The sequence below is a fragment of the Trachypithecus francoisi genome, unplaced genomic scaffold, assembly GCF_009764315.1.
Source record: "Trachypithecus francoisi isolate TF-2019V2 unplaced genomic scaffold, Tfra_2.0 Lachesis_group17, whole genome shotgun sequence".
In the NCBI taxonomy this organism is placed as follows: Eukaryota; Metazoa; Chordata; class Mammalia; order Primates; family Cercopithecidae; genus Trachypithecus; species Trachypithecus francoisi.
This window is the reverse complement of record NW_022681462.1, coordinates 64,343,277-64,365,794: the sequence shown is the minus strand read 5'-3', so window position 1 is coordinate 64,365,794 and position 22,518 is coordinate 64,343,277. Positions and strand designations below refer to the sequence as shown.

Sequence of the window (22,518 nt, the reverse complement as noted above, 5' to 3'; positions counted from 1 at the left end):
TCATTTGGAGAAGCAGTTTCTCCCCCACTATCTGTGGCATGGCCGATCCTAGTTTACGCCTTCTTGCTTCTCTGGCTTGATTTCTGGCTATCCTGCACTACTGCTTTCAGCAAAGGTTCTGCAATCAAGGGCCTGAAAATGCTCAAATGTAATTTTGGCTGTTTCACATCCCTCAGAGGTTTCTGCCTTCACACAGGCAACACAACTGTGTTAGTCTGCGCTGGCTCCAGGCAATACCACAGCTTTACCACCTCTGACCCCCAAAAGGTGCCTAGAGAGAACAGAGTTCAAGCCCAAGCTTTAATCTACCTTAACATTTACCAAATGATTTCACTCTGGCAAGTGGGTATCTGCGGAAGGCTGTTGAATCAAGGGGATTTCGGGCTGCGTTTTACACTCTGATTATTATAGAGATGTCAGAATTTAAAAACCATAAATAAGGAACCAAATAACATTTTAAGATATTAGATTCTGAAAATGTTCTGAGCAACAAAAGAGAAACTCTGGTTAATAAAACACCTGCTTTCCAAACCATGGGCAACGTTCTGGCATCTTTCCCCAGAAACTCTAAGATTCCTGCCAATGTCACAAAAGGGGAAGGCGCTGACCAAAAAATGTCCATAAAAGCCGTTTGAAAAGTATAAAGAGAATTTCCCGAAATAGTAAGGTGAACTTCAAGTGCCTGAAAATCTCTAAATCAGGCTCTCCTAAAACACTGCAAAGTCAGGGTAAACATTTCTAGTTTAAAAAAGATAGGGGAGGCTACCTTTTGGTTTGATGTTTTAATTTCAAACTAAAATAGAAGGTAACAACCTCTAATATGTTCAAACATTCAGATTCCTAGAGAAAAGTGATATTTAAATGTAATATATGGAAATGATTAGGGCAACATTTAATTGAAAAGTGAAAGAAACTAAACTCAGAATAGGCCATTTTGGAAGGAAGACCAAAGAATTTTGGTTTCTCTTCATTTCTATCCTTCTCTCATACACTGAGCCCCATGGCTGGCATTTGAGGGGATACAAAGATGAATTTGCCTTTCAGCTCTTCCTCAGTGTTGAAGGGGAACCCCAAATCAAAATCACAAAACAAAAAGCCATCTTTTCTGGAAAACTGTCTTAAATACTAAAAGGCATTTCCAGTTCAAAATATAAAGGTAAACACTCTCACAGAGACTCAATTATTTGGGTAGAGACATGTGGTTAACATTTCCTAGGGAAGAAGCAAATGAGAAAAGGTCAAAGGCAAAAGTCAACTGAGAAGAGCTGCAACATCTCAGCAATTTACAAATTTAAAGGAGAGCAACAGTTTGAGGGTGAGGGATACACATACCACCTCCATTCATTATAAGCTGATTTAAGGGAAAATCTCTTGCTTCTCTGGGGTGAATACCACAATGTCTGTTCTCTGGTCATAACAGCAACTAAGTTGATTTAAAAAAATATTCTCTCCCTCTTTTTTAGAGCAGTTCATTCATAATTACATGATTTCTCTTGAGTCTTGGTTTCCTTAAGATGTGTTTATTCTGCACATCTGCTGTCCCCATACCTGATTACACAAAGGTATCACAAAGAGCAAACCAACAGGTATAAAGAGACCAGCCCTCAAAACAGATCAAAGCAAACAGCCCGTGGAGTCCTTTGGAAATCTTGGCTGGCAGCTCTTGTAAATAAAAGTGCTTCTAAAGCAGAAAGCATTCAACTATCGTATTTATATAGGGCGTGATTGACAGGTCAGTTATTAACTTCATAAAAACACAGGCAATGTTAACTAGCAAGAATGTTTGTTCTAGCTGTTCTATCTGAAGGAAAATGAAATCCAAGATAGAATGGCTTGCTCTCTGTTTCTTTTAAGTATTTATTTTAGAACCGTGCAGTATAAAAGAATGTTTTTTCAAGTCAGTGAACTTAAGCTATTTTGCTTACTGTTCTGGAATTTAAGTATGTTGTTATAATTCTTTAGAAAACAAATGTTACATTTACTAAAGGCAAATTCCAATGGTGCACCATGATCTTTTCAAGCCCTCAAAAAATGTTTATTCTTTTGAATTACTAAAAGTAAAGAAATTTTACATTAATTAATCTTTTTCCCAGTAACTAAAGTATATGAAATTAGGGAAGGAAAGAACAAGATGGTTTCCTCTCAGTGCTCCAGACACAGGCATGTGCTCCTTGAACTGCTTATAGTAGCAAGTCTGAAATTTGCCAGAAGCTAAGAATAAACTGATCTCTATTTTATTAGTTATTTTGAGAGCTTTTCTTTATTACTAATATATTCTACTATGTAAGATCATTTACAACAATATTATAAGGTAATATAATTTATTTTTAAAGTTATCTCAGAAAATCTCAGTTATATGTTGATAGAAAATTCTGCAGAAGAACTAAAATCCACTTTTGCATGCAACAGTTTTCATCCCTGAGGCTTAATATGGTTAGCACCCACTCCCATCCCAGTGGGTAAAAACAAAAATGTCAGTCTATGTTCCTCCAACTTGAAGAGCAACTTCTGTAATAGTAGCTTTGAGCAACTATATAACAAAGGAATCTAAAACTTTTGCTTCATCCATCAATACTCTTACTCATCTATAAAACGAGTAACTTTAAAAAGTAACAAAAAAGAAGTAGGAGAAAAACAAGTTTTCTTTTTTTCAATCAATCAATGAATACTTTCAAGACTGGAATTGTAAAATGTTGGCATTCCTAGCCAAATAAATGCTTATGAAGTGGACTGGTATTTACGTGAATCTTTGTTTATGTGTGTTTAGTATCCTCGGGCCTCGGTTTTTTTCCATGTAAACTAGTAAGTTTTGTTAAATGCCTCTTGAATTAAGTTAAGAAGGTTATTTGTTAGCAAAATGTATCACTCTCAGCAAAGGCTGTCATCACATGAGCTACATAACAAGCACAAGAACAAACCAAAATTCCCCAGAAAAATCTTGTTCATCAGTACATTTAATGTACCACAATCCCGCTTCCTCCAGCATTCCTACAAACAACAGTCTTTCAGAACACAGAATTCTTATGAAATAAATACTCAGCCTTAGAACATGCCCTGGCCTCCTCCACTATCCACTCCTCCCGCTTCCCCCGCAGGACTATATTTTCAAACTAGAATATTTGTTTTGACAGACTTCTGCTTGCTTAATTCTCTGGCAAAAGATTTCTTGTGCACCCCTAGTCAGTAATGAATATTTTGCCAGAAATATGCAACTGTTGGCATGACAAGAATAAGGGGAAAAAACCCTGCCGGCAAAGACTTTCAGAATTGAAGATAAAAGCAGGTATATTTGGATGAAAAGAATCATTTCCCTTAACATATTATAATTTCCTCTTGTTTTCCCTGCTTCTCACTATCATGAGGAAAACCTTGATTTGGCAGTTTCACATACCTTCTCTACACTATGTGAAGCAATAGAACTATTCTCTAATCTTGGTTTCTAATTAAAGAACTATTTATCCAAATGAAAAATGTAGGTTAGCTAATCCTACTCAAAGAGTAAATCTCCAAAACAATTTCTTAATAATAGTTTATCAGGAAAATTAAAATCCATTGAACTTGTTTAATCCAGTGGAATACTTCCCTTTCATTATTTCTCAAGTTACATTTAAGGACTTAACACTCCAAAACTTAACAATGCAAGATGGCTCCACCTTCTCTGACTGAGTTCAGAAGGGCTGGGCGGGGTCTCACACAGCTCTCCTTGGAGAGCTCAGGGTGTGGGTGAAGTGCCTCCTTCTACAACTACCCAGATTCTTGGGAGGAAGAGCTCACAAAGTAGATTTTCTGCATGGGTGGATTCAGACACTTTCCAGAAAAACACAACACAACAAAATACTCACAGATCTTGAAAAGAACAAGCCTGTCCCAAAGAATATCAGATTACTGAAATACTCAACGTCTGCTGAGGGATCCTCTTCCTTCATACATCATTTAAATACTGATGCTTCCCCAAGTCTACCCTAACCCCTCTGGGTGATCTTATTCACTTTCCTGGCATAAAATACCACCTACGGATGACTCCTTCATCTGGCCTATACCTCACTCCAATGCTCCAGACCCTACGTATCTAACTGCCAAATAGATGTCATTTTGGATATGCCATTGGATGTCCCCCAAGCATCTGAAAACACAAGGGCAAAACTGAACTTGGTATCTTCCCCCATCAGTCTGTTCCTCCTCCTAAATTCTCGCCGCTGTAAATGGCACCATTGGCACCATTAGCCCCAGAATCTGTCTAAGCCACAAATCTGCTGCCATGCCACTGTTTCCTCTTCCCTGGCCCCCTTGTTTTTCATCAAGTCCTATCAAATCTACTGTCTTAGTATCTCTAATCAGTATCTGTCTCTCCTTCCTCCTTGTCTGCCTCATTTCCAACCTGAACTCATGCTCCTCTCTTCTAACCACTTGGTCCATCCAGAATTTCCCAAAGTATGTCCTATAAAACACAGCTCTTCAATGGATATTCTATTAAAAGGATTCCATGATTCAATATTTTAAATGAGTAGTCAATGCTATGACTGGAGAGTCATAATGCATAGCAGTATATTAACGTCTTCAAGAAATTCTGAATTGAAAAAACATGTTCACACCAATCTTTCACTACCATCATCTGTCCTCCTGGTTCCCTTTGCCCCTGCAGTTTTCTTCACTTGGTTAACTTCTACTCATCCTTCAAGCTCAGGCCCTGACTCTTACAGGAAGTTTTCCCTAACAGTCCCCACTCATCCCTACTCTGTGTCTACACCTCCTTGCACACCTCTGTATGAGAATATTCATGCTGCTAGCACACTGTTTGGGGTATGTCTACTCTACTTGATGCTGAGACCTTTGTGGGCAAAGACTTTAACTTATTTATCTCCTAATGTCCAGCGCACTACCTGGCACATAGCAGGTCAATATACCCTACTGAGTAAATGAATGCTTACAAGAGCTAATTGTATTGTGCATTTACTCTGTGCCAAGTACTCTCCTAATCTCCAGGCATGTATGAACTCACTCAATTGCACAAAAACCCTAAGAGATATTTTCCCCATTCGAGACACAAGGCAACTGAGGCAGAAAGGATAAATATGTTTCATTATTCCTCCAATATGACCTTATTTTCTCATCTGCAGCAGGGTAAATGTGAGAAATTTTATTCTACTTCTAAGGAAACAGGATGTGATTAAACACCATGGCAATGCTGCTTGGCAGAACTTTGTTACTTTAAGAAATACTGTATATTATTTAACAAGAAAAAACTTTCAGGTAGTGCAAAAATAACTGAGCTAGAAGTTATATCTGAATTTGAACACCAGCTCTGCTTCCCACTAGATATGAGACCACGTAGCAAAAAAATAATCCAAATTCCAAGTGTGCCATTTAGAAAAGGGACAATAATACTTACTGAGTATTCCTACCAGGAATAGAGGACACAGTGTGTAAAAGCCCTTTGTAGCACTTAAGGTTGGTATGCTGATGCTATTACCATCATGCACAGTACAATGGAATAGTGTTTACCTACCCACAGAGCAAATATTTAGGACTGATTACTAGGTATTTCTATTTTTATTTCCCTGTGGGTAAACTGCTCCAAATAATTGGAAAAGTTTTCAAATCTGCAGAGATTTCTCCTGAAAGTTGAGAAAATTTCCACTAAATTGAACCAATCAAACTACATCTGTTTTGAGGCTCACAGTATAAACTGGGAAATAAGAAAAATCATTGACTATTATTTTAAAAAGCTTGACAACAGTCTTAAAAATCTCAACAAAATTATGACTGCCACAACTGACTAAACTATCTACACTGTAGAGACTGTCTACACTCTTCTGTCACTAATGGAATCTTATATAATATAGCCAGTGCTCTCAGCCCTACAAACTATGAACAGCTCAGTAGATAAATCTCAATAAGCCTCCACATCAAACAGACTGGAAGAAATCAAAAGACCGCTGAGCTAAGCCAGACCAGGCTGATATTTTGGTTTATTGGTTAACTGTTATGCTTGGAAAGGCATAAAGCTTAATTGCAAGGCTTGAGGTGTATGTAAAAAATGCCTGACTTAAGTAAAAATACTGATCATAGCATCTGTCACTAGTTAAAATATGTGGAGATCTTTATCCAGGATATTTTTTGTTGTTTATATTTTAAATAAATGAAAATAGCCAGTCACATGGTGACTAAACATGAATCATTGTTTCAGCTTTTCGAGAATGCTTGGTGTAAATTAGGGAGTAACGCTGTTGTTAATCCAAGTCATGTGACAGTTAAAAAGGGGAAAAATCTGGTTTAGTTTATGACTTCTTGTGGTATTAACCATAGATTTTTGCACAAATATTAATGAATACAACACTCTGAAACACTATATGGAAAAGTGAAATCCAGTGGTGTTATTTGGATCTTTTTACCATTTTCTACTGAATAACTAACTCCATTTGGCTGAACAAGCAACAAAATTAAATATTTTTTAAAGGCCCTAAGAGAAAGTTCTCCAATAACGGGTCAGTAAAGCTTTTAGTGAAAGACTGAAAATGAGGTCCTCCTCACTGCATTGCCCTCGTTTTCACTGCTACCAAACCTACTCAATTATACTCAATCAGTATTTACATAGCACTTTAGGATGGGCAAAAAATTTAACATACAATCCCCCACCACCTTAAGAACTTGGTATCTGAGAGCATACAACAATTCACAAGAAACAATATCAACGCAAGAAAGAGATGGCATACAGAATCTGGGGCACACCAGAAAGATTCCTAAGGAAAGGAAGACCAAGTGCTGGGACGACCATTACCGCGTTTATTGCTCACAACTCTAGAAGCAGGTACTATTATCATCCCCATTTTATGACTGACCCTGAGATGAAGAAACTGAGGCCTGGCGGACTAAAATAATTTGCCCAAAGTCAGAGCCAAAAGTTAAGTCTAGGTCTGCCTATCTCAGCATGCATTTTTAAAGCAACATCATCGTTGCCTACCTACTACATTAGGCAGATCCTAAATAAGGCACTGGGATACAAGAGAGCATGAGCCCCAGACCCTGCCCTCAAGCAAGCCAGTCAGGTCGGGGAAGATTTCCAAGAGGAAAAAAGCTTTAGGTTGAACCCAAAGGATGGGGGAAATCAGCATACTGTAAGCAAAAGAGGAGGGATAGGCATTGTAGGAGTAGAAAAAGCATGAACAAAAGCATCAAAAGGAAAAGCCTGACAAGTTCAAGGGAACAATAGGGAGGCTGGCTTGATTAGAGTGTGTTTATTTGTTGGGGTGGGAGAAGTTAGCCAGCAGGAGCTTAATAAATATTTGTGCATTTGAATAATAGCAGATAAGGTGAAAAGGGCAGGTCCAACTAACAGAGGGCCTTGAAAGCTAAGCTGAAGAAAACACAATTAACCAACAAATAATGTAGACAAACCTGCAATCTCACTAGTAATAAAAACAATATAAATTGAAAAAACATGGAAATTTCCTCCTCACATTCCCTTAAATGTGCATAAAAAAAAATAATTATTCTCACTACTAGGAAGACTATACATAACTGGTAAATTTGTAAACTGATATAATCTTATTTTTTAAAAAAAGCTTGGTTATTAGTTTCATTGAATGTTTATATTCTTTAATCCAGCATTTTCGTTGCTGATAATTTATGCCCCCCAAAAATCCAAAAAAGCACGCCTCTCTCTGCATAAGAGAATATTCCCTGCATCACTTTTTATAATGTGGAAAATTAGATGGAATGTAATGCTCAATGATAAGCAGGCGGTTAAAACAAAAAAAGTTTCTTAGAAAGTGTTTTAAAAATGAAAAGGGCCAATTAGATGGGTACAACTTTAGACTGTAGGCAACACAAAGCTAACAAAAATTCCTGAGTAGGAAGGTGACATGGGAAAAAATGTTTTTCAAGAAATCTGACAATGGCCAGGTACGGATCACGCCTGTAAACTTAGCACTATGGGATGCCGAGGCAGGCAGGTCACTTGAGCTCAGGAGTTCGAGGCCAGCATGGGCAACATGGCAAAACCCCATCTCTAAAAATAACACAAAAATTAGCCAGGCGGGGTGGCATGCCTGTAGTCCCAGCAACTTGGGGGCTGAGGCAAGAGGATTGCTTGAACCCAGAAGGTCGAGGCAGCAGTGACCTGAGATCGCCCCACTGCACTCCATTCTGGGTGACACGGTGAGACCTTGTCTCAAAAAAAAGAAAGAAATCTGACAATATGTAAATAGAGTCTGAGGCCAGTTATACCCTTTGACACATAAATTACACCTAGGATAATCTACCTGTAGGAAATAACCCTACACATTAAAATATTTTATACATAAAGATGCTCACCATACCATTACTAATAATATTAAAAACTAGCGGGGAAACGAAATATTTAATAGTAGTAGAATTATCAAGTAAACTATGATTTGTCCATTATAAGGAATGTTACTTAAGCACCTCTCAGAAGATGAATGATTATATAACTACATGAAAAATGCCTCCTACAAGCGAAAAAGGGAGCATACAAAACTATGTGTATATAATAATTAACAATATACCTTATAAAACCTGAACACTCACGAATGGGAAAATGGCAGGAAAATACATCAAAATGCTAACAAAAATTGTATTTGGGTGACAAGAATATGACTCTAACTTTTTCATAGTCTCCATTATTTTAAATAAGCATATATTACTTTTCAACATAAAAGGAGGGAACAAAAGTGAAATGGGTAGAGACAAGACCTAGCCTAGACCACAGCATAATCCATTCATCCACCTGGCTCTGGAAGACTCTGCAGTTTCACTAGACTTAGCTAACCTAAAAAATCAGCAGTGAACTGGTAGCAAGGAAAAGATAATCTCAGTTGAAGAATATTCATTTTGAATATAAGGAAATAGAGCTCATCTATGGGATGGGTACTGTTTATGGGGAGGACCTGAGGGACAAAAGACTGACCATAGTAAGAAAAAATAAATGTAGGACAAGAGTTGGAGTCTATAGGCTTACTGAAAACATACAGGTGTTTTTCTTCAATTCACATTTGGACTCAGGTCTCTAAATGCCTATGGTTCTCCTAAGTAAATATATCAAAAATTACAAATTTCAGGGGAATAGAGAATAGAGAATATTGCTCAATATTCATTTACCGTCACCCCCAAAATTAAAATATTGACAATTATATCACAGAGTATCTCTGATTATACAGAATACACATCTGGCTGGGCATTGTGGCTCACACCTATAATCCTAGCACTTTGGGAGACTGAGGCAGGAGGATCATTTGAGCCCAGGACTTTGAGACCAGCCTGGGCAACGTAGTGAGACTCTATCTCTACAAAATAACATGTTTCCTTATGCTGTTTTGATTAAAGAAATTCTACAAAGTGTGATATTATACACAAGGCCCTGAAAAATCGTTAAACTTCGATTTAACAGGGATTGGGGGAAGAAAAGTTTCCAGAGAAAGAAACCTCGACAGAAAATGCCATGGATCTCATGGAATTTGATTTTCATGGGAAAGCCAACCCGTCTGGCAGTGTATGACGGCACAATTTTGAAGGTAGCCAGGGCTGAAAACAGAAACGATAAAAACAGGCAAGTATTTAAGAATGATATGTCCAGGTGTGGAAAGGCCACAACTTATAGTCACATGGCAATTGAAATACATTTTTCCAAAGACATAAATGCTATAAATGGTGGCACTGCAGATAGCCCACAGAAATTACTTACTTCACCATTGAAACACTATAATTTTACAACAAGGAAAAATTGAAACCTATGCTACTATAATATTGATAACTAATCAAGACATCATTGAAAGAACCTCTTTTATTTCCTTGAAATGTTTGCTGAAGCTAAACGAAAAGTTGGCTTAATTAAAGCATGAAAGAGATGGAGATGATGACCTGGTGCTAGGTTTCTGCGGAAAGCTGGGCACTTGCCACTCTTAAAGGCCAGTGACAATGTGCTGTCAGTACATATAACTTTATTTCCAAATACAGCCACCTGTTACTTAACAACAGGGATATGTTCTCAGAAATGTGTCATTAGACAACTGCATTGTAGTGTGAACATCACAGAGTATACTTATACAACCCTACATGGTATAACCCATTACATACCTAGGCTATATGGTATAGCCTATTAGCCCTATGCTACAAACCTGCACAACATGTTATTATACTACATACTGTAGGCAACGCTAACACAGTAAGTATATGTGTATCTAAACATACTAAGCACAGAAAAAGAATAAAATATGCTATAAAAGATTTAAAAAACAGCACACTTGTCTAGGGCAGTTACCACGAATGGAACCTGCAGGACTAGAAGTTGTTCTGGGGTGAGTCAGTGAGTGGTGAGTGAACATGAAGGCCTACAACACTACTGTACACTACTGGAGACTTTATAAACACTGTACCCTAAGGCTACACTAAATTTATTTAAAAAAATTTTTCCTTCTTCAATAGTAAATTAATCTTAGCTTACTGTAACTTTTACTTTTTATAAACTTAAAATTTTTAACTTTTGATCTTTTGTAATAACAAAGGTTAAAACACAACACATTATTCAGCTGTACAAAAACATTTCCTTTCTTTATATACTTATTCTATAAGCTTTTCCTATTTTTAAAATTATTTTACTTTTTAAACTTGTTTGTTAAAAAGAAAACAGGAACATTAGCCTAGGCCTACACAGGTCAAGATCATCAATATCCCACCTCCATGTTCTGTTGCGCTGAAAAGTCATCAGGAGCAATAACAAGCATGGAGCTGTTGTCTCCTATGAGAACGACGCCTTCTTCTGGCTACCCCCAAAGGACCTGCCTGAGCCTGTTTTACGATTAACATTTTTTTTTTAATAAGTAGGAGTACACTCTAAAATACCAATAAAAGATATATTATAGTAAATACATAAACCAGTAACATCATTGTTTTTTATCAAGTATCACATTATGGTACATAATTGTATTTTTTGAGACGGAGTCTCCCTCTCACCCAGGCTGGAGTGCAGTGGCGCGATCTTGGCTCACCGTAACCTCTGCCTCCCGGGCTCAAGCGATTCTCCTGCCTCAGCCTCCCGAGTAGCTGGGATTCCAGGCGCCTGCCACCATACCCAGCTAATTTTTGTATTTTTAGTAGAGACGAGGTTTCACCATGTTGGCCAGAATGGTCTCAGACTTCTGACCTCAGGTGATCCACCCACCTCAGCCTCCCAGAGTGCTGGGATTACAGGCGTGGGCCACCACGCCTGGACCATGCTTGACTTTTATACAACTGACAGCACAGCAGAGGTAGGTTTGTTTACACCAGCATCACCACAAACATGTGACTAACATGTTGTGCTGAGACATCATAGGGGATAGGAATTTTTCAGCTCCACTACAATCTTATGGAACCATCGTCATATATGTGATCTGTCATTGACTGAAATGCTATGTGGAGCATGACTGTAGAGGTAGAGAGGCATATCATCAATACTGCTCTGTGTTTGTCAACCATGACCTGAATCACTTACTGTCATACGGATAGAGCAAAAGAAGGAAGAAAGATACAGAAATAGGTGACATTTTCTCACCTTAATGGAAGAAGAATTAAAGAGATGGGAATGAGTAAGGGGTTTAAAGAGGATGTGTGTTTTAAGAGTGTGAGAGTGAGCTGTGTTCCAGGTACAATTACACAGTGGAGCTGAAGCGAGGAAATGGGAGGAGTGGAACATGCAGGCTCTTCCCCTGAGAGAGAGGAAAGGAGTTCACAGAGTACTGACAGCTTTCCACTTTGTTTTACAGTTATGTTTACAGTTGAGTTCAAGTGTTATCTCTCCTCCTCCACCGTTCTCCAAAGATTTCGACCATATTTTACAAATGTTGGTACTCCCCTCAGTGCTCAGATCCTTGAACCTAGCAAATGTCTGTGCTGAATGAATGATGAAGAAAAAAAGTGTTGAATCACCTAAGCAGGAAACTAATCATAGAAAATGGAACCAGTGGCATAGGAAGGCTTTGCTTATAGGGGGCAAAAGAGGGAATCAAGTGAATTAAAGGAGGAAAGTATGCAATTGACCATTTATATGTATCTAAATCAACTTTAGGTATTCAGATTTGAGTGATCATAGAGATAAAAAAAGAAAGATGAAGATGTCTGAAAAGCATTAGATGCCTCTAGAATTGTACTTATAGAGTGGAAAATGCTAACCCTCCAAGATTTAGTAACCTGTTTCTTTCTCAAGAGAAGTTAGTCTGACCCCATCTTCTATTGAGCCTGAGTGGTCTGACCTGACCCAGACCGCCTCGTGGACCACTTCTGTGGAGGCAGTATGTGCTGAAAAAAAACATTTAGAGTTTAGAGGACAGAAAAGAAAGAAACCTAGCAGACAGAGAAACAAAGAATGTTCAGGACAACTGGCCTAAGTTGAGTTCAGAGACCAAAAAGTTACATCAAAATACTTTGGTTCATAAATAAAAATAATTAAGTAATAATTCCAACAAATTTAGAAAGACGGCTGGGCATGGTGGCTCACACCTGTAATCCCATCACTTTGGGAGGCTGAGGCGGGTGGATCACTTGAGCTTAGGAATTTGAGATCAGCCTGGGCAAATGGCGAAACCCTGTCTCTACAAAAAATACAAAAATTAGCCAGGCACGGTGGCACGCACGTGTAGCCCCAGCTACTTGAGAGGCCGAGGTGGCAGGAAGACGGCTGGAGCCCAGGAGGCAGAGGTTGCAGTGAGCCAAGGTTGTGCCACTGCACTCCAGCCTGGGTGACAGAGCCAGGCCCTGTCTCAAAAACAAAACAAAAAAACAAAAAAAATCAAAAAACCTAGAAAGACTATTCAACTTCACATTATTTGGCCTTACAAGAAGAAAATCAATGTTATAATACAGAGGTGAAATTCCAAAGTGAATTAGAGTTTATATTAGAAAATAATGTTAACATTCTGTTAGCTTGTTAATGAACCAGGGACACATTTCATATTGTAGAACAGCATTTTCTTGGTTAGGAACTGATTACATTCTATTCAGAATCTCTATTTTAACATTCTACAAAACTTTGTAAAGTCATGTGTAAAGACACGGGCTTTGTTCCTGGGTGAAATTTTTATAATGCAAGCTGTTTACAGGAATGAATTTTATGGAATCATATATCCAGACACTTGCACTACTTCACATCTTTTAATAATTACATAAAGGAAAAATATATTTTCCTATTAAGCTAAAATACTACACATATAGTCTTATTTAAGTCACTGTTCTTAACACAAACATTTTCAAAGCTTTTCAGATAGCCTAGAAGAATGCAGCAGCACACATCATTAGTTGCCTAATTAATATTTATTTGTCTAGCTCATCCTTCCTTTTAACAGAGTTGATTTTGGTTGGGTATTCACCCTTCTGAGTAGTCACGTGCTTTGGGGAGGACCAGCACCAACTCCAGACCTAACTGATGAATCCCGATTAGTCTAATCACAGTGGATCTATTTCCCTCACCAGGGATAAGCTGGGGCATGCTAAGGTGTTAATTCTGGCCAAAAAGATATGAAGAAAAATGTGTAGAGTGTGTGGAGGTGGGAACACGGGAACACAAAGAAGAGGAAATGTTGTTGCTCTTAAAAAGAAACAGAAATGCACAAGACCACTGGGTTTTGTGCCTAGACAGTGCAGTGTCTGGATATGATGGCTGGAACTGATGCCATCTTGCAACCATGAAGGAAGCCTGCCTGGGGCTCAGGGCATCACATCAAGGATGGCACAGCAGAAACATGAGGGGAAATCCGAGTCTCTGATGATGTTTTCAACTTCAAAAGAATCAATCCTCTTTAAAACTTCCTGGTTATACATGGGATAGTAAGTTGTCTATATTTAAATTTTGATTTGGGTTTACTGTTACTTGCAGCCAAAAGCATTCTAGCTGCATAAGTCTGAATTACTTCAAGCCTCTGAGTAAATGTTAACAGATGGTGCTATTACTGTGGGGATTAGGAATGACAACAACAGAGTAGGCTACTTAATTTACTAACAAGACTGTATTTCAAAGCTGGTTACTATGTTATGTCCTTCTCCCTGTCCACACTCTTCACCCACCCCACAAACAGATACATATATCACAGTACTACAAGGTAGGTATAATCTTGCTGATCAGTTCATCAACTGTGTTATAGGCACTATCTTCCCCATACTAATGGTCAAGTTGTTGGGAAAATGGAAATTTCTTCTGACAAAATGGTAGAAGATTCTAACATAGAATATAAAGTTCATTCTCTCAAAGAGGCATTTTAATTATTATAGACTTTTTAAAGGTCTATAATTAGGAAATTTTCCTAGATTCAAATGTATTGACTCCTAGTACATGTAGGACACTATTTTACATTTTTATCTGACAACTTGGGATAATTTACAGTATATTTAGCTGTAACTAAAACTAAGCCTTTCTGTTGCTGCCAAGATATATCTCAAATATATATCTTTCTCAAAGTAGATATATCTACTGCTCCTAATAATCAGAAACATGCCTTTCACCTGCCTTAATCAGTATCCCTACAGCAGTATTCCCCAAACTATTGGATGGAAAACAAAATGGCAATATATGTTCGAGAGAGAGAGAGACAGAAGAGAAGAGAGAGAATCTCCATGGTCAAATAATTTAGGGAAATGTTCATACTGCATGCTATATCCCACTCTTGAAGATTCTCAAAACACATTATATAGCACATTACATGGTCTGAGAAACCTGTCATTATTTAATTCAGCATTTCTAGTCAGTGAATAATAGAAAAATCAATTTTTCACTAAATATCTCTTAATTTCTTTTTTTTTTTTTTTTTTTTGAGACAGAGTCTCGCTCTGTCGCCAGGGCTGGAGTGCAATGGCCGGATCTCAGCTCACTGCAAGCTCCGCCTCCTGGGTTTACGCCATTCTCCTGCCTCAGCCTCCCGAGTAGCTGGGACTACAGGCGCCCGCCACCTCGTCCGGCTAGTTTTTTGTATTCTTTAGTAGAGATGGGGTTTCACCGTGTTAGCCAGGATGGTCTCGATCTCCTGACCTTGTGATTCGCCCGTCTCGGCCTCCCAAAGTGCTGGGATTACAGGCTTGAGCCACCACGCCCGGCCAATATCTCTTAATTTCTTGAAAAAACTAGTATTCCTTAAAACATAGGACATATATTCCCCACTACTATAACTGCCACTCAATGTAGAAGTGGCACACAAAAACTAAACGCAGAAATAATCACACCAAGCTGTAACCATGTTTTAAAATCTACACAGAGAGCTACTTATTCATGAACAACTCCCTTCCAAGGCCTTGCATCACATTCTCCATGCCCACCAGCCAGTGGTACAGAATGCAATCACCTTTCAAATAATTCCCAAAGCAATGATTTTATCACAGAATACTCTGATACAAAGACTTCTAAAGGAATCCTAATGTTCTGTAAAATTCAAACTCGTCTCACAACATGTCTGTTTCCCTCACTCACTGATAGTCTCAGAACCTAGTACAGTGCCTATGCAGACTAAGTGACCGTGAATCCTTGCTCTAGGAATGAATGACTGAATGAACACTTCCATCATGTCCTCTCTTTCCTCATCTGATTCATCTTTTAATTCTGAGACATGTACAGTGTGTGTTCCAACTTCTACATCTCTGTTTATGTTACATGATCCCATATGCAACACCCTCTTCTCTACCTATTCAAATACTGACCATCCTTTCAAGTCCAGATTCAACCCAGACTGCTACATGAAGACTGGCCTCATCCTCCTCTGATCTCTTATCCCCTGACAGTCAGTACCAGAGAGTTTGATACTCACATTTCCTAAACTAGTTTCCATGTTGGTCTTATGTCTCAGTAAATGGCAAACTCCTTGAAATCTCAGACATGTTATAAACTACTTTTGTACAACTAGGATGCCAAGGTACATAAGGAATATTCAATGGAAAAATTAAGAGTATATTTTATTTAAAAGTTCAATGTATAACAATAGCTGGAAATTCCTGAAATTTCCAAACTGTACGTTACTAAAATCAATAGTTACAAGGACTAGGTTCTGAATAAAGAAATATTATCCAAGTTCTAAAGAAAGTGTTCCCTCTGGCTTTAACCTCTTTGACTCCATTTTCTCATTTGGAAAATAGTTCTGTGGTGTTTCTCTACAGGTACTGAATGAGCAAGAAATACTGTTTGTAAACCCCCTGATAAATGAAGACTTTATCTCATAGTCCTAGAAGCAATCCTGACGTCTTAAATTATGTAATCCTGGTATTACATTATATTAGTCTGGCTCATATAAAATGTAAGCTACAAAAATACCAAAGCTAAGAAAAAATATTTACTCATGCTTTTACTAAGATGCAGAAAGAGGATGCATGCATTGCCAAAATTCCATAGAACATGCTCAAACTAAAGCAACAATGTCTTAGTTATAAAAGAAGGCAATGGCCTGAAGCAGTACTTAGAAATAAAGATTACTTGGTCCTCGTAAGAGTCAACATTTAAGAACACAATGACTAATTCCCACTTCAAGTTCATGAAAACATTTCTTTTTAAGAACTTCTTTTCAGTTAAAAACTTTATTTGTGGTTTTCCTACCTGTAATCTATGAACCTAAGAAAGAACAAAAACTTGAAACATGAAACTCTCTAGTAGGCCAAAGTGTCAGTATAGACTTAATTCTGACTTTAGGAACATCTCAACCAGGGTTACACAAAACTTGTACTTTACCTCTCAGTCTCCAAAAATACTCATTTATCTACTCTGCCTAAAGAGTAGATAAATGATTGAATGTTCATTCTACAAACAACTCTGGAAAATGCATGAATGACACTCCAGACTATATCAAAACACTGGAGCTCTTTACTTTCAAATCATTCATATTTATAATCCTATGATAATTAAAGTACCTCTTTAAGAAAATCAACTTCATATTTTAAACTAGAATCATCTGAATCCAAACTAGTATTATTGTTGCTAACAGAAACTTCATTTCTAAATAATCGGCTGATTTTTTTAAATGTTCTAGCTGAGCTTATTGTGAACTAAAAATAACCATTAAATTCTATCACCAGCACTAGCTCTGTGGCCTTGCACAAAATGCTTAACTTTTCTGCACCTCAATTTTCAGATCTGCAAAATGAGAATGAGACTGGATGACTTCCTAGGTCCTCTTAAAGATAAAAACAAATAATAATAATGGTTATTACTATCATTTTAATTGAAGATATCAATGAAAGATACAAGCACAGACTCTAAACAAGTTTAGGTTAAGTCTAGAGAAATCACATCATAAGCAAGAATTGTCATAAACCTCAAAATCCTCTATCAATAGCACGAAACTATTATCAAATATAAGAGTTTTATAGAGACAAATGTTAAAAAAAAAAAAGTTAACTCTTGCTAGCAACATTGATATCCTTACTGGGGTAATTTCATTCATTCTCTACTTTCTAACCAGAAAACTAGGATTTCTACCTTCGTAGTTTTACGACATTCCTGGTTAATATTAGAAACCTTGAGCCTTGCTCCTCCCTCACCTCTGTCTACATGAGAACAGTGAGGGGTTCATTGAGGTAAATAACATTCACGCACCAGAAAGAACACAATCCTTATTGTCTTTCATCATCCAGATAAAGAATCTTAAAGTCAACTCAAAACAAAATTCCCCTCTGGTCTGCTCCTACCTTTCCTGCTAAAATCAACCTACCATGTGGGAGATTTGAGATTATTGGGCAACATTCAGACTTTGGGTGAAGTGGCTAATTTCCCAGAGTCTGACAAAATAAAATCTAAAGCCAACTCCAAAAAGGTGACACCCTGCCCATGTGGGAATCCGTTGTTTGGTGTGTAACAGGATGTGCTTTGCAGATGAACTCACTTTGTGTTCTAGTTCTGCCACTTTCTGGCTGTATGGCCATAGGCAAGTAGCTAAACCTCATGAGCCTTAGGTTCCTCTTCTGTGAAACGAGAATGACACCACCTACCTCACAGAGCTGCAATCCCGGCTAAGTTAGACACGTACAAATGGTCTGGCATGGCCCACGCACTAAAGAAATGTTACCTTCCTTCACAACTTCTCCTGTCTTTCTATACAACTGAACAGAGACTCCACTACCACAGATAACTGCCATATTCTTCATCAGACTTGGAGTCCCCTAGGGCAGAGAGTATTTCTGATTTATCTTTGGATCCCAGTAACTAGCAGAAGGCCTGGCCCAGAGTAAAAACACAATAAATGCTTGTTCAGTGGAGAAAATTAGAACTGTTTGGGTTTGAGGATGTTAATATTACCTTGGCTGCACATGCCTGTAATCCCAGCACTTTGGGAGGCCAAGGCAGGCGGATCAAAAGGTCAGGAGTTCAAGACTAGTCTGGCCAACATAGTGAAAACCCCATCTCTACTAAAAAAAAAAAAAATTGCAAAAAATTAGCCAGGTGTGGTAGAGTGTGCCTGTAATCCCAGCTACTCAGGAGGCTGAGGTAGGAGAATCACGTGAACCCGGGAGGTGGAGGTTGTAGTGAGTTGAGATCCTGCCACTGCAGTCCAGCCCAGGCAACAGTGCGAGACTCCATCTCGGGATAAGAAAAAAAAAAAAAAAATTACCCTGGCCACAGTCAACAGAAAATTCTGTTTTTCAATTTGGCCAAATAGGGCTTGCTACAAGCTACTATGTAGTTCAAAGCAAATAAGCTATTCTGAATTCTAATAATTACATTCTCTAAAATATGAAAACCCAATTGCCCTGCAGCTTTCAATTTTAGTTTTGAGAATTCAATTCTTTCCCAAACAATAGAGTGGGTAACCACAGAAACTTGTGGAATCTCTTTTCCTAGAAAACATGAAGAGCAGGAGAGAAGCCAGTCTGTCTGGAAACTGCTTCAAAATCTCTCTATAAGCAGGATGCTGGACTGGATTAGATGCCCCTTGAAGGATCCTTCCAGACCTACACACCACTAAAATGTTAAGAAAAATATCTAAAATAATTATCTATCACTTATACCCTGGAAAATAAAACAAATACAATTTAACATCTCCCAACATAGTCACTAGAAATAACTTTACTTGGATCTTCCCATGATTTTAGAAACACATTTTCTTCTTAAATTGTACTAAATTATCCTAAGCTATTAATTTGAATATGAGCTCTCTTTAATAAGATAGAACAGAGATTGTACTTAACAAAGGAAACAAGACTATTATTTTATTCCTCTTTCAATCTGCCTGTTTCCATGTACCCCAAATCTACTCATTTCCCAAAGCCTTGTAAAAAATACTACTTCCCCCCAACATATACTCCACTCAATTCTCCTGTTTATAAATTTCTAATGTGTTCATTACTCATACCACATCGTACAGATGATTTTTAGATGGTGTCTCTTATTTGTATCTGACTCACATGTAACAAGTTTTGTCTTCCTAACTGAACTGTAAACTCCTTGAGTAAGATTCAAGTTTTATATTCCTCATGTACTCCCCTATTATGTTAATACTGAGTTCATAAGTGCTTTCAAGTTCTCATTGGCTGATTTAAGGTGGAGAGATCGTGCAAAAGCTAGATGACGCTGTACATTAAGCACCTGTATGAAGCTTTGGCAAAGCAGGCACTCCAAGAAGTCAAAAATAAACCTTTTCTGATTGCTACATATTGACATGTGTCATTAAGCTAGGACTCACAGGTGAAAGTTAATACACAGAGGTGCTGAAGGGAAAGACCTAGAGCTAAGCGCCATATTAGTTTAGCTCCTGTCCTATAAGAAATGAGGAGCTATGAAGGTGAGCCCACTCACATGGAGATGGAGACTAAGAAAGCATGCATATTGCACAGGTTGCAGAGCTTTGCTGGTTCTGATTTTACATAGAATCAGTTCTTCATTCTGTCAAGACAAGTCAGGCAGCAATAAACAGAAAGGAAAAGAGTTTTAAAAATTAAAATGTAATAACATTATTTTAAAAGCACAAGTGAGCCGGGCGCGGTGGCTCAAGCCTGTAATCCCAGCACTTTGGGAGGCTGAGATGGGCGGATCACGAGGTCAGGAGATCGAGACCATCCTGGCTAACACGGTGAAACCCCATCTCTACTAAAAATACAAAAACGAGCCGGGCGAGGTGGCGGGCGCCTGTAGTCCCAGCTACTCAGGAGGCTGAGGCAGGAGAATGGTGTAAACCCGGGAGGCGGAGCTTGCAGTGAGCTGAGATCCGGCCACTGCACTCCAGTCCGGGCGACAGAGCAAGACTCCGCCTCAAAAAAAAAAAAAAAAAAAAAAAAAGCACAAGTGAAACTTGTGTTTTCTCATTCTTTAAAATGCAAAAAAAATCTAAAATAAGACTAATGGGTGTAAAAATTCAGTCATTACAAGTACACTCTACACACTTAAAAAGGATCCTCTGCTCCTCTGCTTCTTGTCTCTACTATGCAGCAGGGACTGTTCTATGGCACTGGGAATATATTATTTTACCAAACTTACAATGCCAGTAACATTATGTAAAGCTTTACTTTAGTATTTTAAAGACAGAAAAGACCTCAGGGATATTTTACAGAGAAGAAAACCAAAGCCCAGAGAGGTTGGCTATCTTGTCTCAGTTGATTATATTGGTTATATTGTAACAAACGTAGGAGTAGAAACCAGATTTCTTATTTCTCCTCTAGTAACAAAATTTACTTATTCATTAGGCAATTATTTCTATATGCCTTCTATATGCCAGATACTATGCTAGGCTCTGAGAACCCAAGAATGGTTAAGACATGACCTTCTCCTCAAAAAGCATGGTCTTAAGAGCAAGACAATCAGATGAGTACAATCATAGAAGTGGTAACAGAAAGAAAAACCAAACTATATCTCTAATCGCCTAGGATTTCTAATATTTTAAAGAAAATGAACTTCTAATAGTTTGTTTTATCCTCACAATAGCCCTAGCAGTACACAGCACACATCTTATTATTCCTGGTACACAGATGGAGAAACTGAAGTGCAAAGCGGATAAGGGGGCCTATTAAGTTCATCTCCAGTGGCAGTAAAATGCCTAGAAACCAGGTTTGTTTACTTCAAGTTAGACCTTTATTTCCCATTAGATGGAAAAAGCAGATGTTCTTTTTATGTTCAGTTCCCTCTGACCAAGAACACACATTTCCAAATTGCGAGCAGGACAATCTATGGTTGTGAAAGGAAACAACTGACTTGTGAGGTGTGTCACCAGTTGAGGTTAGTTATCCAATCGGTAAGTAACCAACCAAGACATCATTATTACCAGCCTTTTTTAAGTGCCCATTACGTACACAGAACAGACGAAAAAGGTCCTTCCTTTAGGAAGTTAATATTGTAAGGAACAGGCATATAAACATTTCAACAAAAAGTGACATAATTAAACAAACTACAACTAAAAGAACCATTACAAGCAACTGCAAATTTAAGACACTAAAGGTTTTGCAAAGCAAACCTAATGGGAGCTGCCAAGAAATATATCTTCATGGGTTAAACAGGGAACAGAAGCCTTGTACGCATAACGGTCCATACCGATCTTCAGACTACTAAAATTAAAAGCTCTCACCAAAAACATTCTTCACACTTAAAAACTTAACTGTCTCATTCCTATTTCCTTTTTTCTAGAAACCTTATATAAAAAATTAAAATTGTATGGTGTTACTGCCATATTCTTCTACTCTCAGATACAACCTAAATGAGGTTTTCTCATTTTCTGATCATTTTCTCCTACACATAGTAAAATTTATATGTATTTATACATACATTCAATAATCACTTCATAAAAAACAAAAAAAAATTCTTCAAGTTCAGTTTTAAACATTAATTTTACTTGTCTGATCACTTCATATCATATTTTATTTATACTGTGTTTATCAAGGCCTTATAACATGACCCAACTGTTTTAAACTATGGCACACTGGAGAATTATTAACAAAATAGACAAAGCTAAGGAGAAACAAATATTAGTGATTTCAAGTTAGTGACAGGAAGAATATCTTTAAGAACAGGCTAAAAAATAAAAATTATAATCATCCTTCCAAAAGAGTAATGTTTTATTTATTTAAAAAATATTACTCAGTTAAAAAAAAATTGAAAAGCTCTCTGGTATCACCTGAACATGCTCAAGGGATTTATACTTACAGCCAGTTACCTTCCTTTTAAATATCTGGTGAATGTTACAGGGTGACAAGAAGTAATTTAAATGATAATTCGGAAATACCACAGTAGGTTTCATTAGAATTATCACCAGTACATCACAAAATGATTTCCTATTTTTTTAATTCCTAAGATTTAGTTCCATCACACAAAAATGCATTTCAATAAACATTAGCTTCAAACTTAAATATGAAGCATAATGACTTTTTTAGTTAAGAAGGGAATAAGGCTTTGAATATAACTCTAGATCTTCAAGAGAAAGACCACTGGGCCAAACTGGATCCTAAATAAAATTAAGGAAGTAATTAAACGTGCAGCAACAGTGACATCTAGTGTTAGCAATTGCAAGCCAATTAGATTACTATTAAATCCTCTTAAGTGCTAAAGAACAACTATTCAAAGCTTTTCTTCTTTAAAAA

General features: G+C 37.6%; 1 protein-coding gene across 9 annotated transcripts in view; it reads right to left on the bottom strand.

Annotated features, from left to right (window-relative positions):
- THADA (THADA armadillo repeat containing) overlaps positions 1–22,518 on the bottom strand; it is a 366,170-nt gene that overhangs the window by 240,380 nt on the left and 103,272 nt on the right. The gene's annotated exons all lie outside the window — the stretch shown is intronic.